At 55.2% G+C, this 19,803-nt stretch overlaps 2 protein-coding genes across 6 annotated transcripts in view; one reads left to right on the forward strand and one right to left on the reverse strand.

Annotated features, from left to right (window-relative positions):
* The window catches only part of STK32C (serine/threonine kinase 32C), a 95,012-nt gene extending 76,492 nt beyond the window's left edge, over window positions 1-18,520 (reverse strand). Inside the window, exons 1-2 of the mRNA XM_045439314.1 lie at window positions 18,347-18,520; window positions 15,581-15,708 (exon numbers count right to left, since the gene is read on the reverse strand). The gene's annotated coding sequence lies outside the window, so the exon portion shown is untranslated. The remainder of the gene's footprint in view (window positions 1-15,580; window positions 15,709-18,346) is intronic.
* Window positions 18,521-18,971: 451 nt separating this feature from the next.
* The window catches only part of LRRC27 (leucine rich repeat containing 27), a 39,002-nt gene continuing 38,170 nt past the window's right edge, over window positions 18,972-19,803 (forward strand). For 3 of the 5 annotated variants that reach the window (XM_045439305.1, XM_045439303.1, XM_045439302.1), the window contains exon 1: window positions 19,012-19,159. The gene's annotated coding sequence lies outside the window, so the exon portion shown is untranslated. Of the gene's footprint in view, window positions 19,160-19,803 lie in introns of all 5 variants that reach the window. The other 2 variants (XM_045439306.1, XM_045439309.1) reach the window with 2 other exon arrangements.

A 19,803-nucleotide genomic window follows, 5' to 3' on the forward strand; every position in this document is an offset into this window, starting at 1 on the left:
CGGCGCTGGCTGCCGGCGCGCGCGGGGGTGGGGCCGGGGCGGGGCCGGCGGCGGGGGGCGGGGCCTGGGGGCGGAGACCCGGCGGGCGGCGCTGGCGGAGGCGCGCCCCGCCGAGGGCCCGCCGCCCACCTCGAGCGGGGCCTGGTCTGCGCGGACCCTGGGGCGGCGGCACCGACTAGGAGGCGGGGACAAGAGCGAGGGAGGGAAGGCCACGATCCCCTCCGGGTCTCCCGAGAGGACGGGAACGGCCCCGCTCGGCAAGGCGGCGGGGACTCGGGGCTCCCCTTGGGTGTCCCCACCCCCGCCGCCTTCGCGAACAAAGCCGGCCACCCGATGTGGGGCGGCCTTCAACTTCATCCTGAGGCTCTGCGCTTCGCCAGGCCACGCGCGGGGCCGGGGAAGGGCGGCGGGGGCCGAGGCTGGGTGGGGGTCAGAGCGTGCAGGGGAGGGAGAGGGCGGGGCGGGCCGCGGGGCCTGGTACTTCAGCCCCTTCGCCAGCGGTCTGAGGGGAGGGAGCCTGGCTGCCAGCGCGCGCACTCACGGACTCGTGCACCCGCGCTCTCGGGGTCTCCTTGGCAGGGTCCCCGTCCTCCTCTCGGTGAGGCCTGCCGGACGCCCATCCGGAGCTGGAGCCCCTGGCACAGGTGCACTCCGCGAGCCCTCCCAGGAACCGTGTGCCCGAGTTGCCCAGAGTCCCCTGGCCCTGTCCGGGTCCGACGAGGGCCTTGGCGCTGACCGCGGGGTTCTCCACGGCCTTCGCGGCGTATTTGGGGAGCGCCACGCACAGCTTAACCTCGGTGAGTCTCCACCCCTGCTCGCAAGGCCACGTGAGACCGCGGGAGTCCAGCGCTGGGCACAGCGGACGCCCTAGGAGACGGTTCTGAGGAGTGCCAAGCCTCCTGCACCTTAGACTTTGTCACTGAAGAATCATTTCTGTGATGGGTTGGCTTTTGGAGGCCTTAAGTTCTGCCTGGTAGCCAGGCCCAAAGCCCGGTCATTGCTTCCTTCCCCGAGAGGTCGTGGAGGGGCCTTCTACTTCCCCACAATGTGATGGACCCCGGCCCCCCCCCCCCCCGACCCCCGGCTTGCAGGTGAGTTTCCAGGCCCTGGGGATCTCCCCGCCGCTGCTCCTCCGTCCACGCACATCCTTCGGCCACCCTGGGCTCTGCCCTGTCTCTACCCCCCCAACCCCAGGTTGTGATACTCAGTCTATCCGTCACCACTCGGGTCTCCTTCCATGGTTGGCTACACTTGTACCCCACCCCACCTTTGAAATTCAGCGTGGCTCCTTGACCTGCTTGACCAATGAAGTGAGAACTGTGGTGAGCTGTATAACACAGGGGTGGGGCTGGCCATACATATCCCTTTGGCTAAGAGGAAGCCCCCATCACTGGGGACACTTGCAGAGCAGCCCCAGGCTTGTAGGACAGGTGTTGGGCCATTGAGATGGGGGAGGGGCGCATTTTTGCTCCAGCAGAAGCCGGGTTAGTCCCGCCGATTTTGTGAACTGGTCTCTCACTTCTCCAAATGAGCTGTGCTTCCCTAGGGGGATGCCCCTGACATTGAGCCAGTAATTGTCACGTAACCAGGGTCCAGCACAGTCTCCAGTTTTCAGGTGTGCTTCATCTTATGTCACCGATATGAGATTAACACTTGTGGGCCGCCTGCCTCTTCGTAAACAGTCCTTTTATGGAACTCTGAGCTGCTCTGCTGGGAAGCAGATACCAGCACTGGCCCCAGGAAACAGGAAACAAGTTCAAAGGGGATTCTGATCCTGGGGCGCTCACCACTCACAGATGTGGAGGGTCCCGGCAGGAGATGGGAAGCAGACCATCCCTGGCTGTGGGCCACCAGCACTGACTCTGCTGGGACCAAACAGAGTCCCAAACACGGTGGCAGGCAGGAGTTTGGGGGATCAAGTGCTGGGATGGTTGGCTGCCTGGCTTCTGATGACCACAGAGAGAATCATCAGAGAGGGGAACGCACAGCGGAGGGGCCGGAGCCCCATGGTGTATTGGAGGGAGCCCTTCACCCGCTGGGATGGTACCAGGTCTGAGCACAGGCTCAAGAAAGCACCGCAAAGTGGTGGCTGCAAACCACAGAAGTGGATTCTCCCACAGCCCTGGAGCCGAGCCTGTTCCTTCTGGAGGTACTGAGAGGGAATCCGCCCCCTTCTGGGCTTCTGGTGGGCTCCTGGCAATCCTACGTGACCCTTGACTCGCAGGGGCGTCACTGCACTCTCTGCGTCCATTGTGACATCACCTCTTCTTCCCTTATGAGGATTCAGGGCCCAGCTTAACGTAGGCTGGCACCATCTCGAGATCCTTAATTACACCTGCAAAGACTGTCTTTCCAAAGACGGTCCCATTCATAGGTTCTGGGTGGACATATCTTTTGGGGGGCCACATTAAACCTACCACAGTCCACTGTTGGGTCCTCCAACATCCGTGTCCATCCTGTGTGCAGAATACCCCGCTCAGCACTGCGGCGTGAGCTCCAGGCCTAAAATGCCACCTAAGCATGATCAGCTCACGAGTCCCAAAGGTCACCATGTCTCTCAGGTGCTAGTGACACTCTGGGTGTGGTGCATCCCAAGGCAGAATTCCTCTTCATCTGTGCAGCTGGAAAACAAGATACCTGTTTCCCAAATACATGGGCAGGTCGAGCGCAGGACAGACCTTTCCATTCCAAAAAGAGAACGTGGAAGAAACAAAGGGGTCACCACTCCCAAGTAAACTCAAAATGCAGCAGAGAAAATTCCGTTAAGTTTCAAGACCCGAGAAGAATCCTCTGCGACTAGAAGCCCCGTCCTCAGAGCTGTGTTCTTCCTTTATCCTGATGGGTTGCACGTACCTGCAGCTCACCAGCCCTGTCAGCCCCTTTCCTGCTTATAGAACTTTCTAGAAAGTCTGATAGCACTCTTTCACTCCGCCCTGAATCTGTTGCTCTCAGTGCCGACGAGCGGTGCATCTGCCGGCACAGCATTCGCAGACACACACGGGGCTCCCTTAAATGGTGGGGGGCGGGCAGTGAGCCCACCTTTCCCGCTGGGCTCTGCTGCGGCGGCTGAGTGACTTAAGAGTCGCACACCAGCCTCTCCGGCAAGCGGCTGTGCAGCCACACTCTTGGCCCTCTGTTTCCAACATGCTTTCCCAATAGGCAATTTCCTAATTTTAGTGTTCTTTGCAATCCAGATAGGCCCAAATCATTAAGCGCCGGTTCACTTTTGCTTAAGAGACTTTCCTCAATTTATCTCTTTTCTCTCACATTCTACTATGAGCAGCAAGAGGAAAGCAGCCCACGCCTTTAACACTTTGTTTATAAATCTCCTCAGCCAATATCCAAGTTCATCACCTGCAAGGCGTTCTGCCTGACATCAGAATGCAGTCCAGCCCAGTTTTCTGCCACTGCACAACCGGGCTCGTTGTTCCTCTGGTTTCCAGTAGCACGTTCCTTGTTTCCATCGGAGACCCCACCACCTTTAATGCTCACCTTGCCACCAACAAACATCCTGCTCATGGTGGTGTGTGTCCTGTCCGAGGGCAGCATTCCCTTCGTCCTCAGTCCTCACCAGCCCACCCCGACGGGCCATATTTCTACCAACTGTCTCTTCAGGGCATTTCAACTGGGTCTCCTGGAATTAATGTCAGTTCAGAGCTGGTGTTCAGTAGTCCCCAAATGTCTGATTATGTGTCCCCCCCCCCCCGCCCAGTGCTCAGTTACCCTGGTAGAAGGCCATCAGTCCCTTTGGGGAAGGCCGGGACAAAGATAAGCAGTATACATTTTTGGTAGTGTCCCAGAGTCCTTCTTCGAGGGGGCCCTTCCATTCAAGGGGCCCTGGGTCTGTTAACCAGCTCTGGTCTGGAAACTGTTGAGGGGCCATGGCTCCCTGTTTTTATGATTCAGGTTAGACTTTTGTTCACTTGACCTAGAACTTCTCTGCTAACACAGGCTTCCTGTCTACTCTACTTCCAGGAACATCGCGACTGACCAGCCAACACCACAGGTCTGCTCAAGTCAGACTTGGCCTCTGCTGTGCATCACGGCCACCATGGCCACCTTGCTCGTGGTGGTTGAGTGCCTCCTGTCATCATCCACTGGGGAAGAGTTTAGTTCATTTTGGGGTGTATGTCTTATTGGGTGGAATTATGATCTCATTATGTCTTTGGAGACCAAGTGTCATTTAAAGAGGTGTGTATGATGTCAGGTCGGCAAGGGGTGGGCTTGTGATGGTTAATTTTCTGTGTCACCCTGCCTGGGCTTGGGAAGCCGAGAGAGCTCGCAAAACATTATTTCTTGGCGAGTCTGTGAGGGCGTCTCTGGAAGAGACTGATATTTGAGTTGGTAGGCTGAACAAAGCGGACTATCCTCCCCGCCATGGGTGGGCAGCATCTAACCTGCTGGGGGCCTGAATTCTCTCTTCTGGAGCTCGGCTGTCCTCAGACACTGGATGGAGCTCCTGGCTCTCAGGCCTTCCGACTCTAGGACTTAAACCAGCTACCCACTCCACCCCTCGTAGCCCCTTCCCTGGTTTGTAGGCCTTTGGCCTTTAGACTGGGAAGTAACACTCCAACTCCGGTTCTCCGGCTTGCAGAAAGCAGATCCCAGGGTCCCTCGGCCTCTGTAACCGTAGGACCCGGCTTCGGTAATGAACCCCGTATATATACCTCTGCATATCGTATTGATTCCGTTTCTCTGGAAAACCCTGACTTGTACAACAACCCAAGAAGAAAACAATCCCCAATGGTGGTAGATTTAAATCCTCCTCTCTCTCTCCAATTGATAGAGCAAGTACACACACACAAGTCTGAGGAACACCGTCACCCAACTTGCCTTAACCAACCTCTAGAGAGCATTATAAACTCACTGGCATATTACACATCATTTTCAAGCGTGCAAGGGACATTCATGGAGATAAGTCATATCCTGGGACCAAAAAAGAAAAGTGTTTCAGTAAATTTCAAAGGTTTAAAATCATACAGAATATGTTGCCTGAACACAATACATTAAAAAAGACACCAATGATAACAGATGTCCTAAAAGGCTGCACACATTTGGAAATTATATGACAAACTTCCAAGTAATCCATGGACCACATAATAAATCACAAAGGGGATTAGAAAATATTTAAAACTGAATGAGTATGAAAACCAACATAACAAAACGTGTGGGATACAGCTATTTTTAAATGCTTATATGAAAAAAGTAAGTTTAAAATCAATGATCTAAGTTCTATCTTAAGAAGCTAAAAAAGGAAGAGTAATTTAAATTCAGTGTGAGTAGAAGGAAAAGACATGAGAGCAGAAATCTACGAAACAGAACATGACAAATGATAGAAAAAGTCAATAAAGCAAATCATTGGTACTTTGAAAACAACCAGTAAAACTGATAAAACCCTACTATTATAGAATAAAAATAGAGCAAAAAAAATTGCCACATCAGAATGGAAAAGGGGGTTATCACTACAGGGCCTAAGGAGATTAAAAGAATAATTAGGGGGGCACCTCGGTGGCTCAGTCGGTTAAACGTCTGACTTCAGCTCAGGTCATGATCTCACGGTTCATGCGTTCAAGCCCCGCGTCAGGCTCTGTGCTGACAGCTCAGAGCCTGGAGCCTGCTTCAGATTCTGTGTCTCCCTCTCTCTCTCTGCCCCTCACCTGCTCACACTCTATCTCTCTGTCTCTCAAAAATGAATAAACATTAAAAATAATGTTAAAATAAATAAAGGAATATTGCAGAAATTTTGTGCCATAAATTCACAACTCAAATAAAATGGGAGAAGCCTTTTTAAAAATGCAGTTTATCGAGACTGATAGAATAGAGAATATGAATAGGTCATATGTGTGCACAAAATTGACTCTATATCTAAAAACATTCCCCCAAAGACAAGTGTATTTGCTGAGAAAGCTGGATATCCGTATGAGAACAAGCTGAGACCCTTACGCAGATACTAACTCAGAACGGATCAGAGGCCTCCGTGTGAGAGCTGACACCACAAGGTTCTACAAGAAAACATGGCGGACCTACATGACTCCGTTGGCCGAAGAGCTATCAGATGTGACACCAAAAGCTCAAGCTGTCAAAAAGCCCGCGTCTGTCTTCACTGAACTTAAAAACTCGCGTGCTTCAGAGACACCATAAAGAAAACGAAAGGGGGAGGCACAGACTGGGAGGCAGTGATGCTAAGCTTATACTTCTGGCAAAAGACTTGTGCAGAGAATATATAATGACTCACAACTCAGTTATAAGAAAACAAGCAACCCAGTTAAAAGGTGGGCAAAAGACTTGAACAGACATTTGACCGATTCATACAAACGGCTAATGCACACGTAGAAACGTACTCTACACCGTTAATCATCAGGCAGATGAAAATTCCAACCACGCTGAGAGAGTACTTCACACTCATTAGAAGGGCTATAATAAAAACCACACTCACTACTGCAGGGGAGGAAAACACTTTCCCTGTATCTTCTCAGACCCAGTTTCTGGGGTGTGTGAATTAAAGCGACGACAGAGTAATAGGAGAAAACGTTTGTTTTCTGTGCACAAGGGAGGCGTCAGAGAAAAGACAAGAAAAGCTCAAAAAAGCTACTTGGCCTGGGGATTCATACGCCATTTTAACAAAGGGCAGTAAATTGTAGAGAAGTGACAAGAAAAAGTGCTTTGGGCTTCTAGGGATGGTAAGTTGGGGGAAGAAAAACATATGGGGGAAAGTACTGGAAGATAAGGTAATTTAGGAAGGTTTGTTATACAGACTGGAGTCAGCACCATCTCCAGAGCTGAGAGCGGTCTCCCCTCCCGGCGCGGGAGAGCGTCTTCGCGGAGGGACATCTGCACCCTGACTTGGTGGTGGGGACACACTGTTTCTCAGCACCATTCACCTAAGGTGATCCCATGTCAGGGTGGCATATTCTGTGGTGGCCAAATACCTTGTGTTTTCAAGGACGTAGCAGAACTGGAACCCCCAAATTCTGCAGATAGAAATGTACAGTGATATAGCCACCCGGAGAATAGTTAACTCCTTAAGAATTGAAGCATAAACGCACCATAAGACCCAGCAATTCCCCTCCTAAGAATCTACCCAAGAAAAATACAATACACAGCAACGCAAATACATGCACATGAATATTCATAACAGCATGATTCTTTTTTAAAGTTTTTTATTCTTCACTATTTTGAGAGTGTGTGTGTGCACACACAAGTAGGGGGTGCAGAGAGAGAGAGGGAGGGAGAGAGCGTCCCAAGCACTGTCAGTGCAGAGCCAGATGTGGGGCTTGAACTCACAAACCACAAGGTCATGACCTGATCCGAAGTCAGAGGCTTAACCGACTGAGACACCCAGGTGCCCCTATAACAGCATTATTCTTAATGTCCCCACACCGTAAATAGTCCAAATATCCACAAGCTGGCAAACAGATAAACAAACCGTAGATTCGTGCCACGGGATATCACCCAACAATGGAAAGGAGTGGAATACTCACACTGCTGCAACACGGACGGACCTTAAAGTCAGGATAAAATGGGAAAAAAAACAGATGAAAAACCATGTATCGTATGGTTGCATTTATACGGAATGTCCAGAAAAGGCAGATTTGTGGAGGCAGAAGGCACACATCAGCGCACTCCTAAGGCTGGAGGTGGAAATGGGGATTGTGGGAAGTTCGTTCTGAAGCCGGACGGTGGTGTCGGTTGCAACTCTATACATTTACTACAAATCATTGAATTGTGTCTGTACGATGGGCTGTGGTCAGGGGTCTTTTTGTTTGTCATCTTTCCATTTTTACGAAAGTATAACTAACAGACCGCAAAACTCACCATGGTCCCTCAAAAGCCATGTTGTGAGAGAGACTGCAGACAAGGGAGGGGTGAAGTGGCCCCTTCGGTAGGGCAGAGGTACACGGAGCTGCTCCCTACATGGAGCTGGCCCAGGGCCCTCTTGGACACCGTCCCCGAGGGCTCCAGAGAGGGGTGAGGTGACCCTGCACCAGCTGGCCATTCCCATGACATTTCCGCTAACAAACCACCCCGAACTTCTCTCTACCACCTACGATTTGCATCTGACTCATGCACCTTGCGGTCGGCCGTGCTTCGGCAGATCTCACCAGGCTTGGCTCTGGGTCACGGATTCAGGCCACGTCTGTCCTGTGGGCCTCTATTCTTCTGGGAGCAGGAGGCCACTCATGTGCTTTCTACATGGATACAAGGGCCTTCACGACTCTGCTCACGTCCCTTCTGCTCACACAGTGGAGGAGCTGGGAAGGACTCTGCGACGAGAACAGCATCTGCGTGGCCCCGAGGTGAGAAGGGCTGGCTGGCTGGCAAAGCGTGACGCGGGAGGAGGTCCGGACGTCACAGGCACGTGTGGTCCCTGCGAGGCAGGTTAGTGACAGCTGGTGGCCACTGCATGACAGCCCTGTCCACAGACGTCTCAGCGGCCACGCGCTCTCAAAGCTTTGTCACGGCCACTGAGGGTGGCTGGAGCTGCCGGAACCACAACATGCCACGTCTCAACTGCACGTGACAGAGGGGTTTCACGTGGCCTGGCAGTCAGATTGCGGACTAACGGAGAGCCACGGGCTACAGTCTACTGCATTTGCTGTTGAATTGTTTGCGGCTGAATTCCTGTTGATCTGGTTTTATGGTTGAATTCATGCATTCTTATACTCCGTGACTGGGTGAATTTCTCGTCCTTTTTCTTTCACATGGTTGAAAAATAGCCGTGTTGTTGGGACCTCACTGCTTCGGAGACTGGTGATCGGGGGACAAGATCCCAGCTCTCTCACTGATAGCTGCATGGAGCTGGCAAGTCCTTAACCACCCTGAACTTGTTTCCTTATCTGTAACAATCAGGGTGTGCACGAGGTAAGCATCCCCAACTGCAGAAAAACATGGCTTCAAACTGCCTTGTTATTAGGCAAGTGGCACTCTATTTATCTGACATTTTCGCGCACGTGTGTGTATAAATATGATATATATGTACAAATATATATATATATATATATATATATATATATATATATATATATATAAAGCTTATTTATTTATCTTGAGGTAGACAGAGGGAGCATGAGCAGGGGAGGGGCAGAGAGAGAGGAAGAGAGAGAATCCCAAGCAGGCTCTGCGCTGTCAGCACGGAGCCTGACGTGGGGCTCGAACTCATGAGCCGTGAGCTCATGACCTGAGCTGAAATCAAGAGCTGGAGGCTTAACTGCCTGAGTCCCCCAGGCGCCCCCATCTGACATTTTATATTTCTGCTTTTTAAAAAAACCTCCTCAAGCTCTGTGTTGGCAGCACAGAGCCTGCTCGGGATTCTCTCTCTGCCCCTCCCCTGCATGCTCGCTCTTTCTCAAAATAAGTAAACTTAAAAAGAAAAGTCTCCTTTAAGAAACTCCCTTGCCCTGAATTAGACCTGTCCAGTATACTTTGAACCACTCGACCATTAACAACGTGAAGGGGCACAACGTAGCAGGTGCCCGCGTGCGGCTCTCTCCGCGTGGCCTCCCTCACCCTCCACCTGGCTGCCGGGGTCTGTCCGCAGCTCACACTGATCTGATGCTGGACCCCATGGAAGCATGGCGAGCCATCAGCCCCGGGTCCCAGACTTGGCTCGTGGGGCGTCCAAGGCCGGTGTGGGTGAGGCAGGTAAACGCAGGTCTCCCGGAAGGCAGAGCCCGTGTCCTCGCGGGACTTCCTGCAAACGTGCCCCAGGCACACGGGCTTGTCAGGTGGTGAGGGGCCACCCGCCTCGTCACTCTGTCCCGTGCTGCCCACCCACAAGGAACCACGGACCCAAACTGATGTGTCCACGTCTTGTTTCTCGGGTGCGTGCGGGATTCAGGGACCTTTATGTTTGACGACTGCACATTTTCTGGGGGGCACGTCCCTCCGTAGCAAGTGGATAAGCGGCCGTCACCAGCCCACCTTCCCTCTGAGCCCGGAGCTAGTCGCCTCAGAGGGCCAGGCCAGTCTCTGTCCCCAGGCAGGGGCTGTGACACCAAGCCACCCTCCACGGCCACAGCACTCAGTGCTGCCTTTCAGTAAAACTGAACCTCAAGGTGGCCCCAGCGGCTTGTTGAGGATGAGGACCACACACGGTGGAGAGATCTGGGGGAGAATCCTTCCCCCACCGCTTCCGGTGAAGTTCTGTGCAAACACTCCTGAAATCTTCAGGGAAAAGGGCCAATTCTCTGCATTGTCCTCAATCCTCTCTTCAAAAGAGGTGACAAAATAAAGGGAGGTTTCATCTTTTCGTGCCTGTGGGCCCTGCTCCTGGGCGCCCAGGGAAGCTGTCCTTCAACATTTACGGGGTCAGAATGACTTGGCAAAACCTCAAAGCACGGGGCTACTGCTGCCCCCACACACACCGTACATCTGCTCTGTTAGAAACTTAAGCAAAAAGGAGCATGCTGAACAGACCGATAAGAAAAAGAGAAAACCTCCCTGCTCCCCATGCAATTAAAGTCCCACAGCCTTGCACAGGCTAGAAACAGAAGATAAAGTCTCTAACCTTCCACACTGTCCCCGGTCGTGATGATTTGTAATTCTTTATGTGCAAACACATACGACACTGCCCCAAAGGCCCCTCCCCGGAGCAGTCCCTCCTCGTGAAAGTCGTGTATTCGGGCAGCTGGGCCTAACTTGGGCTCCGATAAAGCTCTTCCTTTCTCTCTAAAATTTTAAAAAGGTTTGCTCATTTGCTTCGACATCGGCTTGTGAGCACCCTGGCTGCCTCACCTGGTTTTGAAGCAAAGACTTTGCAGTCGAAATCAGCCTTCTTCATGGGGCGCCTGGGTGACTCGGTCAGTTAAGCGTCCAACTTTGGCTCATGATCTCACAGTCCGTGGGTTCGAGCCCCGCGTCGGGCTCTGTGCTGACAGCTCGGAGCCTGGAGCCTGGAGCTTGCTTTGGACTCTGTGTTTCCCTCTCTCTGCCCCTTCTCTGCTCACACTGTTTCTCTCTCTCTCTCTCAAAAATAAACATTAAAAAAATTAAGAAAGAAAGCAAGAAAGAAATCAGGCTTCTTCAGGCCTGACTGGGAAAGTTCTGTCTGGCCGGTCAGAGAAAAGCCGCGCCTGTCCTGGCTGGGGACACCCAGCACAAGCTGGCACAGGAGCCCCAGGTTATCCACACCGGGCTGTGTGCCATCATCCCCTCCCTGGGAGAGGCCACACGGTCATGCTGCCCAGGTCAGGCTGTGTGTCAGCTTCTGCAGGGGCCCGTGGGCACCCCTCTGGCCATGCGGCCGACATCCGCGGGCAGGGGCTGGGCCCTGTAGCCCAGAGGCTGGGTCCGTGTGGACGCTCAGCTCAGATCTGGCCCAGGACCCGGGCGCCAGGGGCCGGACGTCAGACCCGGGCCGGGGGCCGGCGGTGTGGTGGCTACTGGCTAAGTCCACCTAAGAGTGTGAGCCTGCTGCTTCTGGGCTTCCAGAAAGGCCCCCTGTGGAGAAATCACTTCTGCTTTAGAGTGTGGCTGTGGGAGGGGACCCCCACCTTCTCATGCTCCCCTCAGATGCTCCTGGAAGGAGGGGCGGGTCCAGAGCCAGGCGTGAACCCTCCATTTTCCCGGGGGCGTCTCCGGCCCCCAGTCGCCACCCTGCACCTTCGCTTCTCCGTGTGGAATCGGGTAACGACCCCCACCCGGCGTCACGGAGACCAGCACCCGGCGTTTGCTGGCCCGTCGGGCGCCACGCTGCTGTCTTAACCACAAGCTGCATTCAGACCTCACACCATCATACAAGATCCCCGTCGTGACCACCGCATTTTACGAGTGAGTGACAGGGTCGGAAGGACCCACCCAGGCCCGGGCGTGAGCAGGGGTGGGTTAGGACCCCGTGCCCCCCACAGCAGTTGGGCAGCAGGTGCTCGTCCCGTAGCTCATTTGCTCTGGGGCACGTGACACGTAGAACATACAACAGTTCCGAAGCGCCAGCAGGAACCCCGTGAGCCGACCCCGCCACCGGCACCCGCCCATTATTCCCCTGAAGCCGCGACCACAGATCCCACAGAAGGGGCGGCTGAAACAACAGAGGCTAATTCCCTCCCGGTTCTGGAGGCCGGAGGTCCAGGATCAGGTGTCCACGAGCCCGGTTCCTCCCGAGGCCTCGCTCTGCAGTCCTCACGTGTAGCCGGCCGGCCCTCCCCATGTCCCCACGGGGTCGTCCCCGTGCGTGTCTGTGTCCTCGTGTCCTCTCTTCTCACAAGGATGCCCCTCAGAATGGGTCAGGGCCACCCCTCAGGTGCTGGGACCAGGACTTCAACGCATGGGTTTCGGAGAGACACGATTCGGCCCCTCACACGCCCCACGTGCACGCCCGTCCCCTGCCTCCCCCAGCCTGGGGGTGGCGTCTCTGCCCAGCCAGCAAGGCCCCAGAGACCACGGCACGAACAGACAGAAAATACCGAGGGGAGGCTGGCCGCCGTACATCTGTTCTAGCGATCGGTCCGGGGGCTGGGAAAACGGCCTTGGGGGTGGGCTGTGGACCCCGCGTGCCCACCACACACAGCTGGGCCAGGACATCTCTCTTACCTCGCCTCTACGTGCGGCACTCAAATGGCTGCCATGGTGACACCTCAGCACCCCCCTTAGGTAGGAATATGGACCCAGCCCACGTTCCCCAGTTCTCGAAACGTCCCAGTGCCCGTGGTCACGGCACCCGGGGGGAGCAGCGGGGGTCACCGCCGGTGCTGGGCTGGGGCAGCCCTCTTCCTCAGAGGGCGCTGTGGGTCCACCGCTGGGCCCGGGTCTGCAGACGGGCCTGGTGCCATGACTGGTGCCGCAGCGCCTGCCCCTGGCTTCTTGGTTTCCATCCCCGGCTTCTCTGGACCGTGCAGACTGAGCGGGGCCGTCGCTGGCCGGCCCACGCCTCACGCTCGCTGCCGTCACAGGCCAGTACCCACGGCCACAGGCTGTGAGCCTCCACATCAGCTCGTCGCCACATTTTCTCCAGTGAAGACAGTTCCTTTCCAGGAGATATGCTCACTGTGGGGACGGCATGGTGGCCCCAAAACGTCCACAACCTTACCCCCAAAACCTGTCAGTATGGTACATACAGGACCAAAGGGACGTCATACACGTGGTGAGTGACAGATGCTGAGGGGAGATGATCCTGAATTATCTGATGGGCCAACGGCATCACAGGCTCCGCGGGAGAGGGAGCGGGAGGGTCAGAGGCGGAGATGGAGGTGTGACAATGGAGTGAGGACACGAGGCAGGGGCCGTGAGCCAAGGGACGCAGGTGCCTCAAGAAGCTGGAGAAGACAAGGAAACAGATCCTCGCCCAGAGCCTCAGCAGGAAGCAGTCCTGTAGACACCTCATGTCACCCAGGGAAAGCCAGCCAGACTTGTGAGCTCCCGAGCTGTAGGAGAAACGCGTCTGTCGCAGGCCACCAAGGCTCTGACGGATTTCTACGGCAGCCACGGGAAACAGATACGACGGAAACGGAGTTAAGGCGAACCGTTTTCACCCTGTTGGGCATGAATGCCAAGGCGACGAAAGCCCAGCAGACACGGCCTGGAAGTGCTCAGGTCACAGGTGAGTCCGTGCGAGCGAGAGCCTTCCGTCTGAGGCTGAAAGCAAAGTGCTTCCTGTGTTAGGCTCCCTTTTGTGCCCTGGAGACGCCTGCCCTCTGCGCACCATCCGTTCCATAAGGGCCGCGTCATGTTACAGGGCTGATTCCTCTCCAGTGGCAGCATGGGCTCCGCTTATCAGACATCCCGGACACGTGGCCGCATGCTGTGGGCATGGAACCGCACGCCAGCTGGAAAGACAGGAATGCACCTGCATTTCCTCACTCGTTCATTCAAGTCTGACTGGGCTCCCTCGTGCCACGGGGCGCTGTGTGCCACTCTCGGGCACAGCCTCCGTGCTGATACCCCGAGGGGCCCCCAAGCGACACAACAGCAAGGTCCCACATAATCCACACTTTCATGGCACTGATGGGCTCGCAGGAAGTGAAGGACTTCACCAGGGGACAAGAAAGTGACTCAAAGCCCGCTGTCTAGGAGACATCTGGGGAGGAATCTGCTTCATCCCCAGAGTGGAAAAGGAAGAGGGGAGGGCCGGGACTCAGGAAGATTGTGGGGGGTGGGGCAGGGACCGTGTCTGGACTGCCCCACAGGGGGGCTGCCGCTCCGCTGGGATATGAACCCTTGTCCCCAGCCATGCGGAAAGTCCTGGGGTTCTCACGAGGGCTTTGCGCGAGGACCTTGCGGACGCCTGGGTTTTAAGAGTGGGTCGATGCCGGGTAGGAGAGGGAGGGCAGAGGCAGAGGGCCATGCAGAGCCAGCCCCCCCCTTCCTCCCCACTGCACCCTGACCCCCCCCACCAAGAGCCGGAGCTCACAGGAGCCTAGGGGAGGGTGACCGGTGCCCATGGGCCATGGAGCCGGTGGGGGCCGTCTATGGGGCTCAACTGTTCGTCCCCAAATCTCAAAGGCGAGCTCACCCCCAGGCTCACCTGGAGCATTCACTGAGGAGTCATCCCACGCTCCTCCTGAGACGCCAGAGAACCAGCATTCCCACGTGGTCCTCCTGCCTTCCCGAGGCAGTCCCGCTGCCCACGCCTCGTGCACTCTCAGTGGCGGGTGGCACCCATGAAAACCAAGGTCGTCTTCCTTCTGTGGCCTCACTGCCTTCTGAGGAAGGATATGTTTCAACTGCCGCATTTAGAACTCAGTGCGGCCGGCAGAGCAGAGATGGCGCCAGCTGCTCAGAAGCATCTGGAACGTTTTCCAGAAAATAACTCCCAGCCATTCTGAAGTCTGTGAAGCTTACCTAGAAATGCTTATTCTCTTTTTTTTTTTTTAACTTTCTAGAAAGTAGATTTCAAGTTTTAAAAATATTTTGTCTTGGGGGCGCCTGGGTGGCTCAGTCGGTTAAGCGTCCGGCTTCAGCTCAGGTCATGATCTCGCAGTTCGTGGGTCCAGGCCCTGCATTGGGCTCTGTGCTGACAGCTCAGAGCCTGGAACCTGCTTCGGATTCTGTGCCTCCCTCTCTCTCTGCCCTGCCTCCACTTGCACTCTGTCTCTCTCTCAAAAATGAATAAACATTAAAAAAATACATATTTTTTATTTTGCTTTTCTTTTGATACAGAAGGATGTTAGTTATCAGGAATCCACCAAACATAACTTACAGCCTCTTCATACCAAGAAATTAAACAGGAAAAACTAAAACAGAACAAAATGCTCTTATTGCCCATTGTGCATAAAACACTTACTTCCTCTGGGCAAGCAGGCACCCTCGGTTCGCGCGCACAGACCCTTCCACCATTCCCTCCATCCACGGCCAAGACAGAGATGTTTAAAAAGAAAGCATTAAAAACCCTAACCCTTCCACAGACCAAAGGCGAAAGGAAGACACAGAACAGGGTGCAGGATAGAGACCTTGGACCTGCGGGGCTCTGGGTCCAGAAACAGGCAAGTGGCTGGGAAATGCGGTCCCTGAGGGTCGAAGAGTCTAAAACTGCCCAAAGGGAGTGGGGGGACAACAGCCAAGAGCATCACCTAAAACTGGACCCAGGGCAAGTCTCCCACCTCTACGACAGGAAGTTGAGAAAGAAAATCACCTCTGCAACAGTTACCTGAGGATCCCCCAGAGGATGGACTTGGACACTTCTGCACTTCTCAGGGGGTGGCTGCACGAGAGCCCAGAGCACCCAGTGTAACACACATCAGCGCTGCAGAGCCCCAAAAGGCTGTGTGGAGGCACCTGCAGGACGGAGAAACATAGACAGGTGAGCAGACAGAGAACACAGAACACAAGCCCCTTGTCTACGACGAGCCTGCCAGCCTCAATTCCAAAGCACGTTACTCTAAGAAGAAAGATAACAAGATCAGCAACCAGCAGATGAATTCATCCCAGATGAGATGAAAACAATACAGCAACCTAAAAATTAAAATAGAGCAGATTTTAAAATAACCGTGTTTAGGATTCTCACATTGGATAAAGAGAAAACATCCACAAAAACTTGGAAGAGATTATAAAACAAGAACTGGAAAAACAAAACAAGAACAGTATAACAAAGCAAATTAGAAACGAGACATGAAGTCATAAAAAAATAACCATCTAAGTACATGATACAAAGTCTAAGTGGGCACCAGTGGAGACAGATTTCCCGGTGGAGAGCACAGGTAAAAATTAAGAAAAGCAGTTTTGAGACGTGGAGAACGACTGACTGGTTTCAATCTATCCCCTCACAGGAGACCCAGAATAAGAGAATCGAGGTCGGGGTGCAGACCACAGGCCACATTGACGTGAAGACAAACTGCCTGGGATGTCCGGGATCAAAGATCCTTTCTGTTCTCAGACAGAAAGAACACACCAAGTGCCAAGCAGCGTCACTGAAACAACCCACGCTTGACAATTGTCGTAGTGAAATGTCAGCACATTAAGGACACAGTAAGAAAAGACAGATTTCCCTCACAGAAATGGCAATTCAATGGACAGCAAGCTTCTCGTCAGCAGCAAGAGCTTCCAAAGAGTCGTGTCTTTAAAATTCTGACTCGAGATAACTGCCAACGAGGAGTTCTATACCAACTAACCCTCATTCAAGAGTGAGATCAAAAGAAAGACTTTTCATACACTTTCCGGCAGGCACGTCTGTAACCGCCACACTATGCCCGTCCTGCCACCGTGGGTCATCTGGGAATCTGCTCTGAACCTCTCACCTGCCCTTAGCGTTGCGTGTGCCTCCAGAAACTAATAGCCCGTCTTCCTCCGTTTCCAAGCCTCCTGCAAGAGCCCCTGTAACCACGCAGAAAAGTGTCCAGGGCAGGAGAGGAGGCACTCCAAGGGAAGGACGGAGGTGCTGAGTTGGCCAGAGTCTCCGTGTGTTAGACTTGCTCGTGGAATCCCCTGTGCCGACCCTACTCTCCCTGCCTGTTGATGGATGTGGTCTTCTAACCTACTTTCTGCTTCACCAACACCCTCTTCAGCTCTAAGCTATTATTGTATTTTTTCAGATCCAGAATTCCAATTTGATTCCTGGCAGTAGTTTCCAATATCATTACTTCTTTGAACATATTAAGCCTTACCAAACTGTATTCTTGCAAATTTCATTATCTGGACCACCCACAGGTCAGTTTCTTTTTTCCCCTGTTTTTCTTGGATTTGATCACGTGTTCATGTTGCCTGGTGTGTGACTAACATTACACACTTTATTTCTACGTTTTAATGTTTATTTACTCATCTGGGGGAGACGGGCAGAGAGAGAGAGAGAGGGAGAGAGAGAACCCCAAGCAGGCTCCTCACTGTCAGTGCAGAGCCCCACACAGGGCTCAAACCCACCAACCATGAAATCATGACCTGAGCCGACCGAGCCCCCCAGGTGCCCCGTATGTTACACATTTTAAAACCATGAAGATAACTGGAGACCTAAGATGGTATTTTCTTCCTTCTCTGGAAAGGATTGATCTCCACTTCTGGCAGGGAGCCAAAAACACAGCACCCCGGTCACACAGCTGCGGTCTGAGGCTGAGCTTCAGGCCCCATGAGGTTTGGCATTCCTCCAGGTCACTCTTGTCCTAGAGTAAGGCATTACGGAGCTCCAACCCAAAACCCCAAAACCCGGGGGTTTACTAGACCCTCTGTCTCTGCAGGGATGTCAGAATAATAACTTAATCCCTTGGGTCTTTGGTCTCTTGGGAGCTTTGCTCAGAAGCTGAGGTTTTTGTTTTGTTTTTTATAATTTTTGTAATGTTTTATTTTTGACAGAGTGTGACCGGGGGAGGGGCAGAGGGAGGGACAGAGAATCTGAAGCAGGCTCTGCTGATAGCAGTGAGTCGATGTGGGGCTCGAACTCACCATCATGACCTGAGCCGAAGTTGGATGCTCAACTGAAGCACCCAGACGCCCCAGTAGCGGAACTTTCTAATACCTCTTCCAAATAGAAAGATGCTCACTGGGGGAAAAGTTCACCTTTCTGGAATGCTTCACTCCCTTGTTGCGGAAGGGTTGGTCATAACGACCTAGCCTGCCCTTTCTGTAGCGGAAACCGAGAGTGATCTTTCACAGCAAGGTGGATCTTATCTTAGAATCCGTGTAAAGCTCTTCAGGGGCCTTTGTAGATGATACTTTTGGCAGCCCTTCTAACAGTGTCCCCAATTTAGTTTCAGGTACTGTGGTGGCTTTGTGACGTGTCAGCTAAGTTAGCCTTAACTACCATCCCTCCTCCCCCCTCCCAACCCCTTTCCCACGGGGTGTGCTAACTGGATCACAAGAGGCATCTCGCTGAGGTTTGGCGGACTGAGGGTGAAGCCGCAGGGGTCCGGTTTTCACACGTGGGCGGTCCGGGCGGGGCCCCAGGTGTGGCTGCGGCCCATCCGCTATTGCACACCTGCTAGCTCACCTCGCTGGTGGGAGGCAGGTGTGCGGTCCTGCGATGGACGGTGCCAACTTCTTCTGCAGGACGTCCCCAGGGCCGGTCCGTCCTCCCGGCTTCCTGCTTGTGCCCACGCCCCCTGTCCCCGGCAGCTTCCCCTCGGCGCCGCCTGCTCCAGCACAGCCGTGGACTAACAGCCTTCGGAGGCCGTCCAGCCAGCTCCGCGGCGCGGAAGGTCCGCCCCCTCGATCCCCGCAACGGCGCCCCCGGGGGTCCTGCGTCTGCCTGGGCGTCCGCCTGCCGCCGCCCGAGCGCCCGGCGGCAGAGGGAGTCCTGCTTGGCCCCGGCCCACGCGGGGCTCCTTGCTCCCCCGGTGGTCGTGTCCGCGTGACGGCGGCGATCCCGGGACCCTCGGAGGAGCCAGGCGGGCGCGGGGCAGAAGCGAGGTCAGGACCCCGGGAGGGTTCGCGGGCCCTGGAGGCCGCTGGGCGGAGTGGAGCGCGCCCCGCCCAGGCTCTGCTCGCTCTCGCGGCCGCGAGGGTCCTCCTCGCGCATCCGACTCTCCGGACTAAGGCACACGTGTCCCCCGTGGGCGCCACCGCCTGCCGCGCGGAAGAGACCGCGGGCCGCAGCCCACGCGCGCTGGGACGCGCCTCCGCGGCCGGCGCAGGCGCACCGCCCTCCCCGCGGCTGCGCGTGCTCCGCGGCTTGGCCCCTCTGGGACCCCGTAGGGCGTCTCCATGGCGACCGCGTGGGCCTGGCGGCCTGCATCGTTGGGCTGCACCGCTCTCGGTTCGCCGCGTGCCAGCGAGCTCCTGCTCGCGGAGAGGGGCGCCGCAGGTGAGGCGGGGTGGGGTGGGGTGGGGTGGGGGTGGGGGGTCGCTGCAGGTGAGGCAGGGGGCGAGGTGGGGGAGGGCGCCGCAGGTGAGGTGGGGGGAGGCAGGGGAGGTGCCACAGGTGAGAGCGGGGTGGGAGGGCGCCGCGGGTGAGATGGGGGGACAAGGGGAAGTGTCGCAGGTGAGGCGGGGGTGCCTGGTGGGAGGGCGCCATAGGTGAGGCGTGGGGGGGTAGGGGGAGGGCACCGCAGGTGAGGTGGGGTGCGGGGTCGCCGCAGGTGAGGCAGGGGGCGGGGGGGGGGAGGAGGCGCTGCAGCTAAGGTGGGGGGTGGGGGAGGGCTCCGCAGGTGAGATGGGGGGACAGGGGAACTGTCGCAGGTGAGGAGAGGGTGCGGGGGAAGGGCGCTGCAGGTGAGGGGGGTGGGGTGGGGGTGGGGGTTCGCTGCAGGTGAGGGGGGGAGGTGCCTGGTGGGAGGGCGCCATAGGTGAGGCTGGGGTGGGAGGGCGCCACGGGTGAGATGGGCGCAGGCAGCAGAAGGAAGGCGGTGCCCCCTTGGCCCACTGTGCCCTGTCCGGCTGCCCCGGGAAAGGCTGTGCACCCCAGGCCTGGAACTTGAGGACTAACGGGTCCACCCAACCAGGTCTGGT

Source organism: Leopardus geoffroyi, chromosome D2 (genome assembly GCF_018350155.1).
Source record: "Leopardus geoffroyi isolate Oge1 chromosome D2, O.geoffroyi_Oge1_pat1.0, whole genome shotgun sequence".
NCBI classification, from domain to species: Eukaryota; Metazoa; Chordata; class Mammalia; order Carnivora; family Felidae; genus Leopardus; species Leopardus geoffroyi.